Genomic DNA, 22314 nt, shown 5'->3' with positions numbered 1-22314 from the left:
GACCACAGGTCCTGCCTCCGGCCCCTGCCCCCCAGCAGGGGAGCGGTGGCTCCCCAAGAACAGGGGCCTCTGTCTTGTTCTTGCTACACCCCCGGGAGCTAGAGCGGGGCCTGGCACACAGCAGGCATCGGTAACAGCTGTGCTGTGACTGAGCGATGCCACTGCCGCGGTGATGAGGCTGGACCCCGGGAGGAGCAGGGCAGAGGGTTAGACAGGAGTCCCCCAGCCCTGTCCACACCGCCTGGGAGTCTGACCTTGACGCCTGCAAAGGAACTGGGCCTCTTTAGAGTCTGAGTCTGGCTATTTAGCAAATAACCTGGCATTTGTTCCAAACACAAGAGGTGCCCGGCTGTGAGCCCACTTCCCCAGGCCCTCCCACCATGCAGCCTAGGCGGGGGATTTGAGCAAGTGGCAGTAAACCTTGGCCAGAGGCACATCACACAGGGAGAATGCCGCCAGAGACCCGTGAGTTCCCACGAGGGGTGAAATCCCACAAAAAGACACAGATCCGGGGCCACCCTGGCCTAGGGGAGCAGGGCCTGGAGTCGGCTGTGCAAGGAGCGAGGGGCAGCCTGCTCTGTGTTCCGGCCACACCACAGGCCTCTGCCGACAAGGACTCCGAGGGCAGCTGGTGAGGAAGAGCGGACACCCAGGCTTGTGGCCGCTCCACCACCGTCAGGCTGTGGGCCGAGAGCTCGTGACTCTGGGCCCCCGTGTCCTTGTCTGCAAACTGGGGGTCATGACGGTCCCTCTCTCCCCAGAGGGTGTTTGAATGATCGAAAGAAATGATCTGGCAAAGCGTTCAGAACAGTGCCTGGCGCCAAGTCGGTCCTTACTACTACAGGCCGGCTGCGGTTATCAGCGCCGCTGCTGTTTCCGAGCCAATAAAGGAAGAGATGAAGGAAAGAGGATCCCCAGAGCAGGGTCCCCCAGAGCAGGGTCCCCCAGAGCAGGCGTGCCAGTGCTGCTGTCTCTGCTAAGACTTTCCTCCTCCAGGGCGGGGACGGGGGAGCGTAATGGGCCTCATTATGTTCTGAGGGCAGGTCTGCCTCTCCCGCTAGACTGTGTCCCCCTGGAGGACAGGCCCTGGGGCCATCTCGGCCACCCTGCCCAGCACAGGTCGGGGCACAGCTCAGAGAATGTGGCTGAATGACCAGACGGTGCTCCCCTTACCCTGCGGTGCTCCGAGCCCCCCGGGGGGCCAGGCGGCTCCTGTGGCAGCCCCAGGCGTGGCCCCCCGTCCCCGGCCAGGCTCCACGGGGCACAGACACCAAGGGCGCTGCTGGAGCCCCTCAGCCCCGGGGAGGGGATTGGATGCCGTAACAAACCTGAGTGTGCGCGGGCCCCCGAGACTGGGGAAACCAGACCGAGACTTCATTCATTCCTCCCCCGAGGGGGGGCAGGAAGGAGGGAGGGGGCAGGAGGCAGAAAAGGGGCTCCAGAGGCCTCCCCGGCCCCCGTAACCTCAGTCCTTCCCCCTCCCACACAGACTCCCCCCCCAAGATACAGAGCACACGAGGTCGCTCCCCAGCGCACATAAACTGACAGAGACGCCAGCGCGGGCGTCCAGCCACACAACCCCACACCACAGGACACACACTCTGGTCACACGGCAGAGCCCCGAGACGGGACAGCGGGGGCCTGGGCGCAGGAAGGGCCAGCCCGCCCTGAGCCTCAGCTCCGGCTCGGAACGCGGGTCCAGCAGGTGGCCAGAGCCAACTGTGCGGCCGGCAGAGTGGGAGAAGGTGGGGACAGTCTTAAGAGGGGCCTGGCTCAGAGGAAGCCCTGAGAACAGAGGGTTGCAACACTGGGGACCCATGGTCGGGACCCCAAGAAGTTAAGGACCCAGAAGTCCCTCCACAAACAGTGTAAAGAGCCATACATTCCAAAGGCGCAAGGGCTCCGGAGAGACCCGGAGACGCATACAAGGATCCTGGGGGAAGCCGTCACCTGCAAACACACTCACACACATGCACACACACAATCCCAGACACTGCGTGATGGCTGGACTCACCTAGTAAGGCAGACCCCAAAACCCCACCCACCTAGGAGCCCTCCTGAGACAGAGGGAGGCCACGGGATCCACACACAGTGGGTAACAAGACCTAACACAGACCCAGGCATACACACCACCAAGTCCGTGGTCACCCAGTGACCCCTCGGAACCACCTCCACGCAAACCAGACCCCAAGAACACGCTCCCAGAGACGCTCGGGGGGTGTGTGTGGAGGGGGAACCTGTGCTGAGACCTGCGCTAAGTCCCAGCAGACAGACACCTCCCGTCTCCGAGGCGGAAACACACACGGCGACCCCGCCCCCGGCCCCGAGAAAGGTGTGGCCCCTCGCCAGCTTGTGCTCAGGTGACTGCCCTCCCCCTCCTCCCCGAGGCCGGGGCCAGCTCACCTCCACCATCCTTGGCCCTCCCTCGGGCCTGGGCTGCCCGCAGTGGGGCAGGCCGGCAGACAGGGGGCTCCCAGCTGAAACCGACAGGGAGCCGGGATCAAGGGGTTCCCCTGGCCCACCGAGGACAGCCGGCTGGGCTCTGCGCCCCAGACGCCCTGGCAGCGGCTGGCAACTCGGCCCTGCCCTGGCAGGAGCTGAGCTTGGCTGTGGCTCTGACCCCGGGAGGGGGAGGGTGGAGGCCGGGGCGGAGGGAGGCGGGGCTGAGCCTGGAAAGCCTGGGCCACGTGGCCCACAACTGTCCCTGTGGAGGGAGGGGACCCAACCACTGCCCTTGCTTTGGCAGGGGCAGGGTCAGTCTCCCACCACACAGGCACGCCCCCGTCTCACGTCCAGGCCAGGCGAGGTGCCAGGGGAGCAGGGGCCACATAGCCCAGGGCTGCGCGTCTGAGAGGGGCTGCCGGGCCAGTTAGGTGTGAAACACCGGCCAGGGCTGTGGGGCGGGACAGGGAGATGGGGCATGAGCAGCCTCTCTGATGAGAAGGGTGGCAGGAGATCTGGGGCTTGCCGTGTCCCCTGACACCCAGGCTGCGATTCCAGCAAGAGCTCCAGAGGGCACAGTGCCCGGGGCGCTCCTGCTCCGCCCCCCTTGCCCATCAGGAGGAACTTGACTTGCAGGCTCCCCAGGGGAGATCACGGTGAAACCCCTGCCGCCACTGCCATGTCGAGGTGTGAGGGGGGCTGGAAGACAGGGACCATGGCAATGGGGAGAGAGAAAGTGGAGAGGGCCGGGACTCCTGTGTGCTATGCTGGCTGGCTGGCCAGGATGTAATTAACCCTTCTGGAAATAAGTGGCCTGACTTTCTGGAGAACTTCCTCTGGGCCGGGGCGTGCTCTTAGCACGCATGAAGTCCTTTTAGCTCACCACTGCCCTAGGTGGGCGGGTACTTTATCAGGCCATCTTGTCATGTGGACCAGGAGGCCTGACTGGCCTGGAAACCCCATCTACCCCTTCTGTCCACCACCTGCTCACTAAGCCAGGGGCTTCCAGCTGAGCCTGGGGCCACCGCAGGGCAGGTCTCGGGGCCCCCTCCCCAGGTCCCAGGCTACCCCTTCCCCCGGCACAGTGGAGCGAGCACCTGCCAGGCAGCCACCCAGACAGGAGCCAAATGGGGCGGGCCCCCAAACCGGACCGGCTGGTTTGGGCTCTGGTGAGGGAGGCGGTCAGGACTGGGTAGGTCTGACCAGCCAGGGAAACTAGGTCCCACGGGAAGGGACCGGGGAGGCGGGGGAAGGAGGGAGCACCCCTCCTCCAAAAGGAAGTCTCACTGGAGACAAGGGGTCCTCCTTGGGACAGGCCTCAGGGGCAAGGAGAGGTCCGCTCAAGAACCTCTCACAGGGACTTCCCTGGTGGTCCAGTGGTTAAGACTCCATCCTCCCAATGCAGGGGCACTGGTTCGATTCCTGGCTAGGGAACTAGAGACTGCATATCGAAACTAAAAGCCTGCATGCTACAACTAAATACCTGGCACAGCCAAAGGAAGGAAAAAAAAAGAATCGCTCACACCAGAACAGATCTTCATAACAAAAACTTTAAAACATACTCCAAAAGATAGACTAAACTAACGAACCCGCATAAGATCCATCACTCAGATTCTCAACTATCAAGTTCTGCCATATTTAGGCTTCATCTCTCCCCTCCCCTTCTCTCCCTTCTCTCTGTCTCAGTCTCTGTCTCTTTATAATATGGAACATAGTTCAAAAGTCAGTAGCACCGAAGGGTAAACATTGACAAGTTGGCGCCCTCCTGCTTTGCCCCAGCTCAGCCGTGGAGTCACCTCTACTAGAGATTCTGTTGTTTTCTGAGAGCCGATGCATACCTGTGTGTGTGTGTGTGTGCACACATGCACACACACACACAGATGCTTTTGAATTTAAAAACAAAATCATAAATGGCAGCACACCACACACACAACTGCACTTTGCTTTTCTCAAGACCGTTCCTTGGCTCCTCTGCGCCGCGGGCACCAGGAGGCGTTTGGCAGCGTCCAGGGGAGGTGAAGACATGCTGGGGACCTGGCGAGTGCGCTTCCGGATCCGCCCCTAGGGACACACGTGGGGAGGTGCACACGGCCGTCTGAATCGGCGAGAGACTGGAAACAACACGAATGCTCGCCCACAGCAGGCGGATAATGAACTGTGTGATTCACTAGCCCCACACAAGAGCACCCGACGGTGAGAACAAGTGACCCACAGCCATGTGTGGACGGGTATCAAAAATGACATTAAGCAGAAGCAGCAAAACAAAACCCAACACATCCTAGTTCAAAACCAGGTAAAATGAAATATGCTCCTTAGGGATGCACACAGAGCAAAACCAAAGAAAAAAGGGAGGGAGTGACTGCCTCAAAAGTCAGGGAAGGGGCTGCCTCCAGGGCCGGGGGCCGGGAGGGGGGTCTCGGGGGCTGGCACCATCTGTTACTTCAACTGGAGGAAGAGGTTATGTGGGTCTTCCCCTTAAAGTAATTGACCATACTGTACAGTTCAACTTTATGCGCTTTCCACATGTAGGCTAATTGTGATTTTAAATGGAAAAAAAAAAATAGATATGTCTAATGATCTTTGCAGGCTTTCCTCTCTGCAAAGCACAGTCCTGCTGCTTCAGCAGCTGCGTGGAAGGGCCACGATGCCTTGAGCCAGTCCCCACGGGGTCAGGTCAGTGGCTTCCAGTCATTTGCTCTTACACATGGTGCAGCGGTAAAAACCACGGGCGGGAGTCACTTCACAGGTGTGCCAGCATGTCTCTGGGTCAAGGGCCTACCAGAAGGACTGCCGGGCAAAGCGCAGCACTGCCAAGCTGCCGCTCTCAGCCCTTCCCTTGGCCTCATGCCCAGGGAGCTGTCACACCCTCCCATCTTCCCCACTCAGACAGGTGAAGTCTGGCCCCTCTTGGCCTTGTTTACATTCGCCTCTTGGTACTTAGCAATTGCCGGCTTCCCAGATGGCTCAGCACCTGGGAAGAATCTGCCTGCCAACTCGAGAGACTAGAGTTCGATCCCTGAGTCGGGAAGACCCCCTGGAGAAGGAAACGGCAACCTACTCCAATATTCTTGCCTGGGATATCCCATGGACAGAAGAGTCTGGTAGACTACAGTTCATGGGTCACAAAGAGTCAGACACAATTTAGTGACTGACACGCATGCACTTAGTAATTGGGCATCCTTTTAAATCTGTAAAAGTTACCAGAACTCCTTTTCTGCTAAGTCTCTTCAAAGCCTTTGCCTCCTACATGCCGCATGACGTAGACAAAAATGAAAAAAAAAAAAAGAAAAAAAGGTTGATTTTGGGACTTCCCTGGTAGTTAAGACTCCGCACTTCCACTACAGGGGGTTCAATCCCTGGTTGGGGAACTAAATTTCCACATGCCACAAAGCGTGGCCAAAAAAAAAAAAAAGCCTTTGCCTATTTTTCTGTGAGGGTCAAGACCTTTGTAAACCTACACCAGCTCTTCCCACCTCTCCAGCCTCATCTCTCCACCACCCTCCCCAATCATGGGTTCCATCTCACATTCCTTCCTGTATTTTGTCAACAGAAACAGAACACGTGTCCACCATGTGCCGTCCAGGCTGGGGCAGGGGTGCAGCATGGTCCCTGCCCCCTGGGGCTTACAGTCCAGGACCGCCCAGTGAAACGTGAAATTCCAGCTGAGCAGGGCGGCTGGAGGGATGAGAGCACAGTGGGGCGGGGCAGGAGCCAGGCCACCAGGGGAGCCAAGGCAAGCGCTGAGGATGGCCCGCATCTGCAAGACATAACTCTGGCTGCTGTGTTTGAGGACGGGATGAAGGGGGCCCAAGTGGATGAGGGGACGGGTGACTGCTCCGGGCAACTGGTGAAAGCGGCCATGGCCTGGAATGGAGGGAGGGCCCCAGACCAGAGGTGTGTCTGCCCACAACATGCAACTCCTGTCGATGAGTCAGATGTGGGGGCCGAGGGCAAGGCAGGCGCCAAGGGTGACTCTGAAAGTTGGTAGGTCACACTGCCATCTTTCACACAAGGGTGCACCAGAGCAGCTCCAAAAATGCCAGGCCCCAGAACTACTCAATTGTGAAAGAGATGAATAAAGCCCGAAGACTCACTTCCACCGATAGTAAGGCCTGGGGTACAACCACAGTAATCAACACAGTGGGGAAAAAACACAAAGGTCAGTGAATGGAACAGAGAATCCAAAGACCCAAACAAATACACCCAACTGGTTTTTAAAACACTGATTTTTTTTTTCCATTGTGGTAAAATACACCTTGTCTGTTCTTCAGTTGCTAAGTTGTATCCAACTTTTTGTGACCCCATGGACTGCAGCACGCCAGGCCTTCCTGTCCTTCACTATTCCCCAGAGTTTGCTCAAACTCATGTGCGTTGAGTGGTGATGCCATCCAACCAGTTCATCCTCTGTCACTCCCCTCTCCTCCTGCCTTCAATCTTTCTCAGTATTAGCATCTTTTCCGATCAGTCGGCTCTTCGAATCAGGTGGCCAAAGTAGTGGAACTTCAGCTTCAGCAACAGTCCTTCTAATGAATATTCAGCACTGATTTCCTTTAGGATTCAGTGGTTTGATCTCCCGGCAGTCCAAGGGACTCTCAAGAATCTTCTCCAGCATCACAATTTGAAAGCATCAATTCTTTGATGGTCCAACTCTCACATCTATCCATGACTACTGGATAAACCATAGCTTTGACTATATGGACCTTTGTCAGCAAAGTGATGTCTCTGCTTTTTAATACACTGTCTAGGTTTATCAAAGCTTTCTTTCCAAGGAGTAAGCATCTTCTAATTTCATGGCTGCAGTCATTTTCCGCAGAGATTTTGGAGCCCAAGAAAATAAAATCTATCACTGTTTCCACTTTTCCCCATCTATTTGCCATGAAGTGATGGACCAGATACCATGATCTTAATTTTTTGAATGCTGAGTTTTAAGCCAGCTTTTTCACTCTCCTCTTTCACCCTTATCAAGAGGCTCTTATGTTCCTCTTCACCTTCTGCTATTATTGTGGTATCATCTGCATATCTGAGACTGCTGATATTTCTCCCAGCAATCTTGATTCCAGCTTGTGATTCATCCAGCCTGGCATTTTGCATGATGTTATATATAAGTTAAATAAGCAGGGTAACAATATACAGCCGTGTTGTACTCCTTTTTCAATTTTGAACCAGTCCATTGTTCCATGTCCAGCTCTAACTTTGACTTCTTGACCCGCATACAGGTTTCTCAGGAGACAAGTAAGGTGGTCTGGTATTTCCATCTCTTTAAGAATTTTCCAGTTTGTTGTGTGACCCACACAAAGGCTTTAGTGTAGTCAATGAAGCAGAAGTAGATGTTTTTCTGCAATTCCCTTGCTTTCTCTATGATCCAAGGGCTTCCCTGGTGGCTTAGACAGTGAAGAATCCACCCACAATGTGGGAGACCTGGGTTTGATCCCTGGGTTGGGACGATCCCATGGAGGAGGGCATGGCAACCCACTCAAGTATTCTTGCCGAAGAATCCCCATGGACAGAGGAGCCTGGCAGGCTACAGTCCGCGGGGTCGCAAGAGTCAGACACGACTGAGTGACTAAGCACATACATACTCTATGATCCAATGGATGTTGGCAATTTGATCTCTGGTTCCTCTGCCTTTTCTAAACCCAGCTCGTACATCTGGAATTTCTCGGTTCACACGCTGCTAAAGCCTAACTTGAAGGATTTTGAGCATTACCTTGCTAGCATGTGAAGTGAGCACAATTGTATGGTAGTGGAAACATTCTTTGGCACTGCCCCTCTTTGGGACTGGACTGAAAACTGACCTTTTCCAATCCGGTGACCACTGCTGAGTTTTCCAAATTTGCTGGCATATTGAGCTCAGCACTTTAACAGCATCATCTTTTAGGATTTGAAATAGCTCAGCTGGAATTCCATCACCTCCACTAGCTTTGTTTGTAGCAGTACTTACTATAAGGTCCACCTGACTTCACACTCTAGGATGTCTGGCTCTAGGTAAGTGACTATCATGGTTATCCAGGTCATTAAGATCTTTTCTGTATAGTTCTGTGTATTCTTGCCACCTCTTCTTAATATCTTCTGCTTCTGTTAGGTCCATACTGTTTCTATCCTTTATTGTGCCCATCTTTGCAAGAAATGCTCCCTTGGTATCTCTATAATTTTTTTGAAGAGATCTCTAATTTTTCCCATTGTATTGTTTTGCAAAATTTTTTTGCACTAATCACTAAGAAGGCTTTCTTATCTCTCCTTGCGATTCTCTGAAACTCTGCATTCAGTTGGGTATATCTTTCCCTTTCTCCTTTGGTTTTAGCTTCTCTTCTTTTTTTCAGCTATTTGTAAGGCCTCCCCAGACAACCACTTTGCCTTCTTGCATTTCTTTTCCTTGGGGATGGTTTTGGTCACTGCCGCCTATACAGTATACATAATGACTTCCCTAGTGGCTCAGACGATAAAGAATCTGCCTGCAATGCAGGAGACCCAGGTTTGATCGCTGGGTCAGGAAGATCCCTGGAGAAGAAAATGGCTACCCACTCCACTATTCCTGCCCAGAGAATACCATGGACAGAGGAGCCTGGCTGGCTACAGTCCTTAGGGTAGCAGAGAGTCAGACATGACAGAGTTACTATTATATATCTATCTATGACTTTAACCAACCTTAATCCTAAAGGATAAACTACAGTGGCACTGAATACATTCACAATGTTGTATAACCACCACGACTCATGCTCCAAACCTTTTCATCATCCCCAGCAAAGACTCTGTACCCATGAATGCTAGCTCACCACTCCCACCTTCCCCCCAGCCCCTGGTAACCCCTATTGTACTCTCTTTCTCTGTGAATCTGCCTGTTCTATGAAGTGGACTCTTACAATATCTTTCCTATGTGTGGCTTATTTCACTAAGCATAATGTTTCAAGGTCCATTCATTTCGTAGGAGTTAACATACATTTGGAATGTAAATCCCACGTAAAAATGTAAAAATGCATGTCAATTTACATGTAAAAATGCATGTAAATCCCATTCCTTTTTATGGCTGAATAATATTCCATTGGATGCATACACCAAATTTTGTTTATCCATTCATCTGCTGGACACCTGGGTTGTTTCCACTTTTAAGCTATTGTGAATAAAGCAACTATGAACATTAAAGTATACAAATATCTGTTCAAGTCTCTGCTTTCAATTCTTTGGATATGTATCTAGGAGTCGAATTGCTGGGTCATATGGTAGTTCTATATTTAACCTTTTGAGAAACGACCAAACTGTTTCCCACAGCAGCTGCACCATTTTGCATCTCCAATAGCAATCCACAAGGGCTCCAATTTCTCTATCTCTTCACCAACATGTTAGTTTTCTTTCTTTTTTTTTTTTAGATAATAGCCATCCTGGTAGGTGTGAAGCTGTATTTCATTGTTGTAACTTATTTTTGACAAAGAACTATAAGCAATTCAATGGAGGGAAAACAGCATTTTCAACAAACAGTACTGGAATAATGGAACATCCATATGCTAAAAAAAATGAACCTCCATCTGAACTTCGCACTTACACAAACCTTAACAAAGCTTTTAGAAAACAAACCAACACATCTTCAAGATCTAGGGCTAAGCACAGACTTCTTAGACTGGATACCAAAAGCATGACCCATAAAAGGAAAAATTAATAAAGTAGACCTCATCAAAATTAAAAACTTCTGGTGGACTTCCCTGGTGGTCCAGTGGTTAAGAATCCGCCTTCCAGTGAAGGGAACATGGGTTCGATCCCTGGTTGGGGAACTAAGATCCTATATGCTGTGGGGCAACTAAGCCCAACCACCACAACTAGAGGCCACCCATCACAACTACTGAGCCTTGTGTTCTAGAGCCTATGTTTTACAATGAGAAGGCTGCAAGTAGAGAAGCCCCTAGTCTAAGGCCATACCACCCTGCATGCACCCGATCTTATCTGGTCTCAGAAGCTAAGCAGGGTCGGGCCTGGTTAGTACTTGGATGGGAGAAATCCCTGTGTCCCACACTAGAGAAAAGCCTGTGTGCTTCAACGAAGACCCAGAGCAGCCAAAATTTAAAAAATAATAACAAAAAAAAATTTTTTTAATTAAGAACTTCTGGTCTGCAAAAGTCCATGTAAAGAATATAAAAAGTAACAGGCTGGGGGAAAATATTTGCAAACCACACACCTCACAAAGGACTAATATTTCAAAGACATAAAGGATTCTCAATGCTCAACAGTAAAAAACCCAAACAATGAAATTAGCGAATGGGCAGAAGACATGAGGATGATTCACCAGTGAGGATACACAGATGGCAGATAGGCTCATGAAAGGATGTCTGACAGCATTAGCCATTAGAGAAATGCAAATTAAAGCCACAGAGAATTATCATTACATGCTCATTAGAATAGCTAAAATAAAAAATAGTGATAACACCAAATGCTGGCAAGGATGCAGAGAAATCGATCACTCATTCAATGCTGGTGGGGATGTAAAGTTGTACAGCCATGTTTGGCAGTTTCTTTAAACAGGCATCCACCTACATACCAGCAGCTGTACTTCTGGGTCTCTGTCCCAGAAAAAATGAAAATTTACATTCACACAAAAACCTGTATGAGATTGTTAACAGCAGCTTCATTTATAACAGCCAAAAACTGGAAACACCCCAGATGTCCCTCAGTGGGTGAATGGTTCAATAAACTACGGCACATCCACTACTCAGCAAGAAAAAGGAACGAACTATTGACACAGGCAACAACCTGGATGAATCTCCAGAGAATTACGCTGAGTGAAAAAAATGCCAACCCCCAAAGGTTATGTACAGTATGATCTTGTTTACATAATATTGTTGAAATGACAGAATTATAAAAATGGGGAACAAATAGATGAGTGGCTGCCTTGGGTGAGGGGCAGAGCAGGGGTGGGATATGGCTATAAAAAGCGAATGGGGGATCCTTGTGATGGAGTGTTCTCCATCCTGACTGTATCTATGACAACATCCTGGTTGTGATCTTGTACTGATACTAATTTTGCAAAATGTTACTATTGGAGGGAGCTGGCTAAAGGGTTCAGGGGCTCTCCCTGTGTTATTTCTCACACCTCCAGATTAAAGCACAATGATCTCAAAATGAAAAGCTTCATGAAAAATACTAATATTGTCGTTCAGTCTCTAAATCATGTCTGACTCTTTGTGACACCATGGACTGCAGCATGCCAGGCTTTCCTGTCCTTCATCATTTCCTGGAGTTTGCTCAAACTCACGTCCATTGAGTCAGTGAGGCCATCCAACCATCTTATCCTCTGTCACCCCCTTCTCTTGCCCTCAGTCTTTCCCAGAATTAGGGTCTTTTCCAGTGAGCTGGCTCTTCACATCAGCTGGCCAAAGTATTGGAGCTTCAGCTTCAGCATTCAATCCTTCCAATGAATATTCAGGGTTGATTTCCTTTAGAATTAACTGGTTTGATATCCTTGCTGTCCAAGAGACTCTCAAGAAGTCTTCTTTGCAACACAGTTTGAAAGCATCAATTTTTCGGCGCTCAGCCTTCTTTATGGTCCAACTCTCACATCCATACATGACTACTAATAATTTATTAAAAATGCCAGACCCTTTCCCACCTTAGAACATGCTATTCATTTCCCTTTGAATACACAGGCTTCCAAACACGGACTCCTCTTATAGCCCTCCGCTCCGATGTCTCCTCCTCCAGGAAGCCTTCCCTGGTTTCCCAGGCTGGAGCCAGGGCTTGTCTCAGTCCTCGGGGCTTCCCCCACCCAAGCCATGACACTGGGGCCTGTGCTTTCCTCAAGGTCACTCTGGGGCTGTCACTGCCTGGTGCCGTGTCTATTTCTATCACTAGACGTGAGGGCAGGGTCTTGGTGGGGAGACAGGTCAGAGGAGGAGCGCAGTGATTTTCTACAAAGTGCAACAGTGACAGGCACTGACAATCACACTGACAGCTAACACTTGTTAAGAGATTTCTATGTGCTAGGTCTGTTTTGAAAGCTTTACACGGATAAAATAACCTTTATAACAATCCCATATTACAAATGGGGAAACTGAGGCTGCCAGAGGTGGTGGTGGAGGAGGGATGAGGGAGGAACTACGAGCCCAAGGTCACCCAGCTAGCAGGTCACAGAGCTGGGACGCAAACCCACACCTCCAGATCAGAGCTTTTGATACGATCACTATCCACAAGGTTTCTCCAGGAAAGGCTGGATGAGACCAGCTGAAGGGGGAAGCCAAGGGGCAGGGGGGCAGGGGAAGAGACCCTGCTTCCTTCTCCCTAGTCTCCAGTCCATTCCCACGTCAGGGCGGGGGGCCTCGCCCTCCTCCATGGAAGGCCCCTTCTGTGAAACTGACACACCCAGAATGGTACCAGAACCCCCTTCCCACCTAACAGGCATCCGGGAAGGCCTCTTCCATGTCAAAGGCCCGTAACTGAATCCCATTTATCAGCCTGGGAAGCCAGCAGTGCCCTCCATGGAGAGGAGTGCCCACCTCCACTGGACGCGTGCCTGCGTGTGCCAAGTCTCCGTGACCCCATGAACTGCAGCCCGCCAGGCTTCTCTGCCCATGGGAGTCTCCAGGCAGAACACTGGAGTGGGCTGCCATGCCCTCCTCCAGGGGATCTTCCCAGCCCAGGGATCAAGCCTGTTTCTCTTTTGTCTCCTGCAGTGGTGGCAAACTCAGGAGTGGGCCGGGGAGGGGGGAGGGTGGCGAGCCGAGAGGAGCCCCCAAGCGCCCTCCTGCGGCTCCCCCAGGGCAGGGCTGCTTTCATCTGGCTGTGGGGAGGGGCTTCCCTCTGACACGTGCTGCGGAGCATTCCTACTGGCAGGCGACTTCATCGCTAGAGAAGTCTCCAGAGCACAATACAGAGAGCAAGCTGCAGCTGAGCAGGGAACAATTTACATCCAGTTTTCAAACCTGCAGCATGATACGATATGGGATACTGTTCACAGAAGCAACGAGGAATCAGCGAGGCCGGGGTACCTGCGGAAGGGGACCCCAGGGACTCTAACCGCGGCAGGTGTGTTTCCTCTCTTAGTTGGGCAACACGCCCAAGGGAGGCCATCAGGTGGCTCTCTGATCTCTTGAAGGCAACTAAAATCTTTCATAATTCACAAACAGAGAGGCAACGACTGAAAAGAAGAAAAGAGGGTAGAATTTATTTGATAATGCTGGGAAGAGCACAGGAAGGAGGGGGCTCCCAGGGTGCTGGCAGTGCTGGTCTTCTTGATCTGGGCGGTCCTTAGAAGGGCATGTGCTATAGTGACTCACTAGACTGAACAGGGAGGTTCTATACAGTTTTCTGTACACATGTCATATTTTCTACTCCGGTGCAGAAAACACAAGTTGGAGCAATTCTGAGAGCTGGAGGCTTCCTCCATACCTGCTGGTGTCCACACAGTCTCTTTCGCTCTCTCTCTGTCCATCTGTCTCTAACACACACACACACACACACACACACACTTTCTCTCTGCCCCGCAAGGTTGTAACTGGTCCTGTGATCAGAGCAGGGGCTCTCCTTGGTCCCTCGCAACTCTGGGCCTGTTTCCTGCAAGGGAGACAAAGGCCTGGAGGCAGCCGGACTCAGGTTCGGCCCTAACACCCAGTTCTCCCCACGTCCCCAGCACTCTGGTGTCCTGCCTGGATGACACTTCCCATGGAGTCTTTCTGGCAACCGAGACAGATCCATGCCAGTGTCCCTGCCCTGGCCTGCTCCGGGTGCCACAGTCAGTCACCCAGCGTGGAAGGAGTTACTTAAGATGTGGTAGAGTCCCCAGGGGAGGGACAGCCCTGGCTGGCTCACCTGTGCCCTGGACTGGAGACGCGGGATGCCAGTGAGGCCAGCTGCAAAGTCTAATGTACGCGGGCACCATCGTGGTGCAAAACAAGGCAGTGAGCAGGCTGCTGGGAGCACCCCCGTGCTGCGAAGGAGGAAAATGAGGCTCAGAGAGGGCAGGGGCCAGCCCAAGGTCACATAGCACGTATGAGAACCAGGACTCCCTGTCTGAAGTCAGAAAGAGAAACACAAATATTATACATTAAGATGTATATATGGAGTCTAGAAAGAAAGATGGTACTGATGAACCTATCTGCAGGGCAGCAAGGGAGATACAGACATTGAAAACAGCCTTGGGGACACAGTGGGGGAAGGAGACAGGGGGATGAATTGACAGAGTAGCACAGAAACAGACATCACCACATGTAAGACAGACAGTGGGGATTTGTTGTATGACACAGGGCGCTCACACCGGTGCTCTGTGACAACCGAGAGTGGTGGGATGGGGCGGGAGGTGGGATGTACGTCTATCTACAACCGATTCATGTTGATGTATGGCAGAAACCAGGGCTTCCCTGGTAGCTCAGATGGTCAAGAATCCACCTACAATGCAGGAGACCCTGGTTCCCTGGGTCAGAAAGATCCCCCTGGAGGAGGGAATTCTTGCCTGGAGAATTCCACGGTCAGAGGAGCCTGGCAGGCTGCAGTCCACGGGGTTGCAAAGAGTCGGACACGACTGAGCGACTAACACACACACAGAAACCAACACAATATTGTAAAGCAATTATTCTTCAGTTAAAAATAAATTAAAAAAACAAAAAGAAGCAGGATTCCATGGCAGGTCTGACCCAGGCCAGAGGCCACGCACTTAACCATGTTTACGCTCTCGTTTGGTCACGCACTCAACAATTCTATGCCAGGCATTGTGTTAGGAACTGGGGACACAGTGAATAAGACAGTCCCTTCTTCCCGGAGATGACATGCTAGTGAGTGAGGGAGATAAGATAACATAAAAGTAAACAAAAAAGTACATGACATGGGGGAGAGGGGACAGAACACGGTGTGTGTGGGGGGGACAGGGTGTCTAGGGGGGTGGGTGTCCCTGAGCAGGAGCAGGGGAAGTGAGGGACCCACGTGGGGAACCTAGGGAAATGCTTTCCGGGTAGAAGGAAACACAACTGCAAAGGCCTGAGGACTGAAGCCTGTCTGGCATGTTCCAGAATGCCTGAGGCTGGCCCAGGAGGCCTGTGTGGCAGGAAGGGAGGGAGGGTGTGAGGGGAGAGTGGCATGGCTGAGGTCAGAGAGAGTCTACACTAAATGCAGAAGAACAGCCGCTCCTGGAGCCCAGGCCTCCTGACCACAGCCCTCCCGAAGGTGCAGTCGCCCTGCCCCATCACCTTATGTTAAGGAGGAGGAAGCAGGTGGGGTGATGGGAAAGCTTCCCGGGGGGCTCAGCTGGTCAAGGGCAGAGTTGGGGCAGGAGCCCCTAAAGATAAGCATCAGGGGAGGGTGAAGAATGAGGGTGGGGGTGAGGGATGGCTCTCGGCTGGGGGCCTCTGGTCCCAGAAGAGCAGGAGCCCACAGCCACGGTTCGTGAAGAAGGCTCACTGGAAGCCAGGGGCTCACACAGAGCCCTTTGCTCCCAGACCCCAGTCGTTCTGAACCTCAGACCTTCGGTTCCCTCCTGCCCCTATGTTCTGCTGTACTGCGTACCAGCCTTACTAAGAGCGACTTAAGAATTTCCATTTCAATCCACTCACTTGCAAAAAAAAAGAAATTAAAATAGTCACCCAGACATGAAGGTTGGCCTGATGTTCCTACAGAGCACCACCTATGAAGTGGCGGAACCAGAATCCAATCACGCCTCTAGACCTAAGGCCCAACATACAGGAAGCACAAGGGACAGAGGAACACGTGAAATGACACCACGAGGATGCCTCAGTGAGATCCGGACCGTGGGAAACTCCAGAGGACAGAGGATCAAGGTTTTTCATAGATCAATGACCCAATCAGCGGGCACAGGAAAGCGCCTACAGACGACAGAAGATTTCAGGGGCCTGTCGACCAAACGCACAGCAGACCTTGTCCGGATGCCAAGTCAAACACACACACTGGAAAAAACGATGGTGAGACAGTTGGGGAAATGCGAGGCTATTAAGAAAGTATTGGTTCTTTTTCTCCTCTGACCATGGTATCACGTGTGTGGGTGTGTTTAAAGACTCCTTATCTCTTATATGCAAAAAATCTGAGATATTTATGGTTGCAGTATACGATGTTTAAGAACTGCCTCCAAAGAATCAGGGAGGTGGGGGTGGGGTACAGATGAAAAAGCCCCGTGGTGACAGATAACTGCTGAAGCTGGGGCGGGGGCCGTGAGGAGGGCGGCAGGCCACTGTTCAGAAGAATGTGTGGCCACTTCCATCATACAGAGGTTTTAAACGTTTTGCAAAAGGGGATATGACCTAGTCAGAACAGTGAAGAATTCATGGGTCGCTCACCCTGTGAACCTTAATTACTAAATCCAAACACGTATCCGGCCTCTAATAACTGTAACAGACATCGCGGCAGTAGTAACTATAATGACATGATGATGGCAGACCTGGGCTGAGAGTCTCTCTAGACGGGAACCAGTGCAGAGACACCTGGGGCTCAGGGCCTGGCCCCAGGTCACAGAGGAGGCTGGGGGAGCTGGGTGAGGCCAGCAGGGAAGCTGGATGCCCAGTCCTTGCCCGGAGGGGGTGGGCGAGAGGAGGCCAGGGAGCCCTTGGGGAGCAGGGGCGCACGGGGGCGCCTGGACTCTCAGCTCCCCTCACTCCCATCGAATGAATCATAATGGCTTCTGCGCTGCAACAGTCACATCTGAGCACAAACCTTTCCTGAAATTAAACCATCAGCCACTCCATGGGAGCCTGAGATGGTAACCGGCAACAGATGACATTAGATTTGGGGGCCCACAGGATTTGGGGGTCCACCAGCCTGGGCGCTCCTCCCTGCAAGGTTGCAGGGCCCCCCACAAGCAGGGGGATGCATGCCCTGCCCCCCACCCCCTCCCCTCCAGGTGCCGTGAGCAGCCAGGGCGGCTGGCATGCGGGGACACCAGCACCCCCCTCATCCTCGGTCTGCAGAAACCATCTCCCCTCTGTGGCTTCGGCAGGATCCTGCCTGCAAACAGGGAAGCCAGGGAAGCCTCTACAGGGGAGTGGGGGGAGTAGAAACTGAGGGAGAGGAGGAGAGGAGAGACAGGCAGAGACTCGGGGAGAGAAAGACAGGAGGGGGTGGGGACAGTCAGCTGCCCAGACAGGGGCTGGCGGGCCCAGGGATGAAGAGGCCCCGACGCCTCCTCCGAGCCTCAGCTCCCTTGTCAGTAACGTGGGAATAACAGTCACATCTTCCTGTAGTGAGGCTGTGGGGGTGACACGACTTAATCACGCCACGTCAGAAGCCTAGAAAAGTGTCCAAACACTGCGAAAGCTAATACGTGATTTCTACCGTTTCTGAAAGCCAGTGGCTCTCATCTCGGTTCAGAATCACACTACAGTTGCCCAGGGAACTTAAAAAAAAAACACCAAAAAACACAAAACCCAATGCTCAGGCCCACAGCCAGAGACTCGGATTCAAGTGGTCTGACCTCTTGCTGTTCAGTCGCTCAGTGCTGTCCGACTCTTCGCGCCCCGTGGACTGCAGCGCGCCAGGCCGCCCTGCCCTGCAGCATCTCAGGGAGCTGGCGCGGACTCACGCCCACTGAGTTGGTGATGCACACCTGTACCGGCTAACCCTAACGACCACGAGGTGAGGGCGGGGGGGAGCCCGGACACAGAGCCCCAGGACTGAGTCCTCAAGGGGGTGGTATAAAGTGAGACAGACTGATGGGGGGCGGGGTAGGGGCGGAAAGGAGAAGGAGGGGGAGGGGCAGGGTATGCCCCCCAGGAGGCCCCTCTCTGCCTGCCCACCCACCCCCACCTTGCCCACCGGGAGTCTGGGGCCGGCTGAGGAATGCAAGGAATGAAGCCAGGCCTGGCACGGCCATCCCCAGGTCCCCTCCCCCTTCACAACTGCCAAGAGCCCATCCTTGGTCGGGTCACTGGCCAGGCTGTCAACCGCCCCCCGCCCCCCCAACGCCTTGGCAACCACTCGGTCCTCCTGGCCTGAAGCCCACTCCCAGCCCTCTCCTCAGGGCGCCCGTCCTGAGCCCCCTTCTCCTCTTGGGTCCCCGGTGACCCCGGTGCTGGACCACAGGGCGCAGCCCAGGGGTGGAGCCCTTATCGGTGGCGGGGTGAGTGATGCTGACAGCGGCATGTGGCGGGCAGAGTTTATCACCTGCTCTGGAGGCAGGAGTGGCCTGAGAAGGCTGCCCAGAGGTGGTGACCTTTGGGCTGAGACCCAAAGGCTAACTGAGGTGAGAGCAGTAAATAAAGACTAGCCAGGCTGAAGCGCAGGAGGCGCGTGGAGGGGGTCAGGGCCTAGCCCCCCAGAGGCAGGACTGTGCCCAGTGGGGACCACGGAAGGGTCTGGAGCCGGGAAGGGACGCACTCAGACCTCAACCATAGGCATCGGCTGCCCTGCACCTGGTTCCCTCGCAGGGCTGGAGCACCGCGGCCGGCCTCCGGGGGTCCTCAGCTATCCCCAAACCCCGCCACTGCCCCAGGGGTAGGGGCCCGGCCCTGGCTCCCTCTGGCCACGCTGTGAGGAGACCCCAGCGAGCTGCTTCCTGCATCCCTGAGCCTGTTTCCTGATAATTAAACCGTAAGCTGATTAGTCAAGGAAAACCTTTAATTAGCCCTTGAAATCATTCAGGAAAATTACAACCTCCTCTCCGGCAGGCTGCCCGCCCTCTGCCAGGACCCAGGGGCGGTGCCTGGGAGGAAGCAGAGCACGGGGGAGCCAGGCTCCTGCCTCTGCTCTGAGGGCCTCACCCAGCCAGGACAGCCCCGGGAGCAAGATGCCGGCGGTCACGGGCTCCCCCCTGCCACGTCACCAAGTGCCTGGAATAAACCCAGCAAGAGGTGGGCAAGGCCAAGCTGGAGAAGTGTGACCCTCTGCTGAGAGACATCAGAGGAGACCTAAATAAATCGAGAGACAGACCACGTTCATGGACTGGGAGACTCAACGTCATGTCTGTTTGTGTGGCATGAGGCTTGTCTCACATCTAAGTGGCATTACAAAAAGTCAAATAGCCGAGACACTTGGGAAGAAAGATGCGTGTGTGGGAGGGCTTGCTCTCCACGCCATCAAGACTTATTGTCAACTATTGAGACTTGCCTGGTGGTCCAGTAGCTAGGACTCCACTCTCCCAATGCAGGGGGCCCAACTGAAGATCCTGCCTGCTGCTACAGAGACTGAAGATCTCTTGCGCCACAACTAAGACCTGGCGTGGCCATTTAAAGGAAAATACTAAGAAAAAAGACAACTATACGAATTAGGATAGTGGGGTATTTGATGCAGGAATAGACAAGCCTGTGTACAAGAAAGAATGAGAGCACCCAGAAACAGACCCACTTACAGAGACATGAATCTATGACCCAGGTGGCAGAGGAGAAACTACAGCCTGTTGTCATAATGGTATATGGATGACTGGGGATCCAGGTGGAAAATGTGAAACTGGGTGACTACCTCACACCACACACACGCGTGCGCGCACACACACACAAATTCCAGAACAATGAGAGACTAAATGTGAAAAGTAGAACTATAAAACTATAAAGGAAGTAGGTGATAAATCTGACTACAGTAAAAGGAAAAGCTTCATCAAAAGACACAATTTAAAGAAAGTGAAAAGACAGGCCACCAAACAAGAGAAGATAAGGAGGACCATCTTAGAAACATCTTAGTCTGGTTCTCGTCCAGACTCTTTAATTAAGACTTAACTCACAGAAGTTCAAAATGAAAATGCAGACAGCCCGGAGGAGAAAGAGGCGCGTGGCTGGAATGGGCCCTTCACAGAGGGGCGCCCCAGCTGTGCACTCAGATGTTGACAGTGCACAGCAAAGGCTGCCCTGCCCTGGGGGGAGACACCACCGCGTCAGCTCGGCACCGGGGGGCAGGATGGGCCCAGCACTCACCACTGGCGCGGCCCTCACCTCCCTCATCTCTGAAATGGGTCGAATCCTTCCGGGAAGGACTGAGCAGAAGCAGTGTGGGAGGTCTGTAGAGGCCCTGGGCCTGGCACGTGTGAGCCCTCAATCAGTTCTCCCTATTAATCAGCCTCAGGAATAAGGACTCCCCAGGCTCAAGGTCATTTCAGGCCTTCTCCTGCCTCCGAGCTGCAGTTGGGATATGTCAGGGGTGTGGCCAGAAGGCTGAGAGTCCAAGAGACAGGCTCCAACTGGGTAGCAACTGGGTTTGTTTATCAGCACAGTGTCCCTGGAGGCCACAAAGGGCCATACACTCCTGAGTATTTGTTGGAAAAAAGATAATAAACCAATCACATTCCTATTTCTCTGCCAGGCCCGAGGATAAGTATGTTAGGAGCAGAACCTCAGAGATGCCCTGGGACACCCAGAGGAGCCTCGCTTCTAGAGAGGAAGAAACTGGGACACCGAGAGGCCCAAGCGGCTGTCAAGATTCAATTCCAGAGTAGACAGAACCAAACGCCAGCCTTCTTTCAGTTCCTCAAAGGTGCCCTGCGCTCTCCCGCCTAGGACGTCTGTACAGGCAGCTCCCTCAGCCTCGAACCCATGACCCTCCACCTCCCCGAGTTCATCCTCCTCCAAGTGGCAATTCCTCCTCAGGAAAGCCTGCTCTGTAATCCTCACCTGGGGGGAATTACCCCCGCCCAACATACACCCTGGCAACGACATACTCCACTTGTTACAACTTCTCATTCATTCATTCAGCCCACCAGTGCTTAGGGAGCAACTAGTAAAAGTCAAGCCCTGAGGATACAGCAAGGGACACAGTAAGCCGCGTGCCTGGCCCCGTACCCCCGCCGTGAAGCTAAGTCACGGGGGTGGGTGGGTGAGGAGGACAACACCCAACACGCGCAGTCACACTGGAACAGCAGGGACGGTGACTGGACCGGGGAAACCAAGCAGGGGAGGCGGGGAGAGAGTGACAAGGCTCCTGCAGACCTGGGGGCGCCGAACAGAGCCTGCGGCGGGACTCGGCCTGGATGTTCCAGCGACAGGGCAGCAGGAGACGCGTGAGGGCGAGCAGCGAAGCTGGGCCAGGATTTTGTGGGACCTCGAAGGCTGCTCCCCCAAAGAGATGAAGCCAGGGAAGGGGTTCCCCGCAGGACAGGGACAGGCTCTGACCCGGGCTCCCTCCAGCTGCCCCCACGGTCGAGGCTGGAATTGAGGGTGGCTGGAACTAGGGGGTGACGACAAAGAGTGGGAGGCCCCAGGTTCTAACCTGAAGGTAGACGAGCAGGCTTTCTGGACATCCTGGATGTGGAGGAAGAGGCCGAGAGGAGTCAGGATGACATCAGATTCCCAGCCCGACCAGGGGGGTGGATGGGGCGCCCGTGAACGAGGCAGGGCCGCTGGCAGAAGATGGGGCCTGGAATCTGGTCTATTTTGTGTCTCTCTTGGTCCATACAGAGTCCCCTGCCAGACCGAGGCCAGTGAGGGAGTCTGTTGTGTTCACTGTGGGTCTCAAGAGCCCAGAGGAGAGCATAAGAGGTGGGATGGGTAAGAGCCAGCATGGACAGGAACCCCGGGGAGGAGAAAAGGACAAGAGGACTAATCTTGGTGATAAGAAGCTTCTGCAGGAGATGAGAATATAAAATGTTCCAAGGTCAATTACAGAGTCTGACAGGCCCGGTGTTGGGGAGGGAGGCTGTGCAGCGTGGGCACAGTTGGGACAGCTGCGTGGCGGGGTCTGCTAAAGGTGCCGAGACACAACCACCCCCCCACCCGAGCACTGCACCCTGGATGTGATCCCTGGGGAAGTGTGGGCACAGGCATCCTGGCAGACACGTTCAAAGAGCACATGCACACCGGGGCAGTGGGAGCAGAGCAGGAAGCTAGTTAGAACACCGCACACCAACAGACCACTCACACCCGCGACCACAGCGATGGGCCTCACAGACTCAGGATGAGGGAGACCAGATGAGGGCGTGCTGGAGGAGTCCGTTCACCTGAAGGGCCCGAGCAGGCAAGGGGGCAGGCGAGGACT

At 53.6% G+C, this 22314-nt stretch overlaps 1 protein-coding gene across 9 annotated transcripts in view; it reads right to left on the bottom strand.

Moving 5' to 3' along the window:
- The window catches only part of PAK4 (p21 (RAC1) activated kinase 4), a 47641-nt gene that overhangs the window by 16713 nt on the left and 8614 nt on the right, over positions 1–22314 (bottom strand). For 3 of the 9 annotated variants that reach the window (XM_065926068.1, XM_065926069.1, XM_065926071.1), the window contains exon 1: positions 2404–2605. The exons of the other annotated variants lie outside the window; for them this stretch is intronic. The gene's annotated coding sequence lies outside the window, so the exon portion shown is untranslated. Of the gene's footprint in view, positions 1–2403; positions 2606–22314 lie in introns of those variants that run through there. 9 annotated transcript variants of the gene reach the window in all.

This window comes from Muntiacus reevesi, chromosome 2 (genome assembly GCF_963930625.1).
Source record: "Muntiacus reevesi chromosome 2, mMunRee1.1, whole genome shotgun sequence".
Taxonomy (NCBI): Eukaryota; Metazoa; Chordata; class Mammalia; order Artiodactyla; family Cervidae; genus Muntiacus; species Muntiacus reevesi.
The sequence above is the reverse complement of the archived record's forward strand: the minus strand, read 5'-3'. Positions and strand labels throughout refer to the sequence as shown.